Below are 1,946 nucleotides of genomic sequence, written 5' to 3' on the forward strand. Positions count from 1 at the left end.
GCCGCCGAGAGCAGGCGAAGTTGTCCCAGAGCTAGGCACAATTTACTGAAAAAATAATTCGCACGTAATAAATTATGCCCAGCTCACAACAAACAAAATCACTTACCTCGACAACCTTCTCTGTTTTTGTTCTGTTTTCTTTTTAGGACGGAGCTCAAAGCTCACGTCCTCACCGTTCAGTGTCAAGAAGTCAACTCCACGACCGGAACCGGAAGCAAACTTCTTACCGCACAGCTACTCCTGTGGCAATTAATAATTGGAATGTGGAGGTGCAATGGCCCAGTGGTTAGGGCAGCGGACTCACGGTCGTAGGATCGCAGTTCCGATTCCGAAACCGGGTATTGTGAGTGTTTATTGAACGAAAACATCTAAAGCTCCACGAGGCTCCAGCAGGATGTGGTGGTGAACCCTGCTGTACTCTTTCGCCACAACTTTGCCTCACTTTTTCTTCTTGTTTCTGTTGTACCTGTATTTCAAAGGGGCCAGTCTTGTCACACTCTTTGTCACGCTGAATCTCCCCGAGAACTACGTTAAAGGGTATACGTGTCTGTGAAATGCTCGGCCACTTGCACATTAATAAATGAGCTGCGACGTCACTGGTGCCAAGCTGTATCGGCCTTTGCCTTTCTCTTAGATAACATCGGTAGCGTGGAGAGGGGAGGCTGGTATGCATGGGCGACTTCTGGTCTTCCATAAACAACCTTGCCCAGACTTGTACCTCGGAGGGTAACTTTCTAGGTGCAATCTCATGGTTATTCATGACCGAAAGGGGTTACAACACAACAATAATTGGAATAAGTGCAGAATCAAAACGACGAAGCAGACCTGGAGTGGAGAGAGTATGTCATGGATGAGGCGACGAAAAGGCTTCAACAAACCCAGCTGATTGATTGATTAGCCGAACGATTAATGAAATAATCGATTAGTTAACTGGCTAAGAATTTAACCGATTGACTATTAAAAATAAAGAAGTGTTGCTTCGGCAACACATATGCTAAAACTGAACGGTACGGAGGAGATTAGCATGGTCCCTGCGCAAGGATGACACGCAAAATCGTGAAGCGTTCCATATATAAGAAAAGACGCAGGCGTGGCTGTGCGGTAAGAAACTTGCTCCCCAACGACATGATTCCGGGTTCAGTCCCACTACATGGCACCTTAGGCAATCATCTACTATAACAGCTACTGATTAACAAAGCTTTGTGAGTGGATTTGGTAGATGGAAACTGGAAGAGGTCCGTCGTGTGTATATATCTCTATTTATAAAACTGAAATGCGAAAAGTTTGTTTGTTTGTCTGGTTTTTGGCATTAGAACGGGTTAAAGGCTACTAGATCCCGTCGGATTGACTCCAAAATTTACAGGGACATGTAAAATGAGGTGAGGATGAGAGTGGGCTAGGTTAGAAATCCCCATCTTAAAAGGTGTCGTTGCTAGGGCCAAAAACTCACTTTGACAAGTCTACTCTCATCCTTTAATGTATCTGTCTTCCTCCGTCACTCACTCTCTTTCCTCCCTTCCCATCACTTTCTATATATAACGTTGTTTAACAGCGTCTAACTCCCCTTCACTTTCTCTTTATAACGTCGTCAAAGAGCGTTCTGTATCTCCCCCTCCTCCCCGCCTTCGACAGCGCTTTCACACACTCTCTCTCTCTCTACGTCTGTCTGCATTCATAAACAGAATTATCATCGCCACCACAACGAAACAATCATGAGAACAAATATTATGAATCAGATATTTATTGGGTTAATTTATATATATATATATGTGTGTGTGTGTGTGTGTGTGTGTGTGTGTGTTCTATATATAAATATGTATATCAAACTTTTCAATACTTTTTGATAGTTATATATATTTTTAAAAAAATTATAAATATAAATTAATAATTTTCATTTTAAATTTAAATAATTTAGATTTTTTAATTTTATATTTTATATATTTTGT

General features: G+C 41.6%; 1 non-coding gene across 1 annotated transcript; it reads left to right on the forward strand.

Moving 5' to 3' along the window:
- Nucleotides 1-971: 971 nt before the first annotated feature.
- Nucleotides 972-1,076, forward strand: LOC115220513. Its single transcript, XR_003882547.1, has one exon. It is a non-coding gene; the product is annotated as a U6 spliceosomal RNA (small nuclear RNA).
- Nucleotides 1,077-1,946: the final 870 nt, after the last annotated feature.

The sequence above is a fragment of the Octopus sinensis genome, linkage group LG1 (assembly GCF_006345805.1).
Source record: "Octopus sinensis linkage group LG1, ASM634580v1, whole genome shotgun sequence".
NCBI lineage: Eukaryota > Metazoa > Mollusca > Cephalopoda > Octopoda > Octopodidae > Octopus > Octopus sinensis.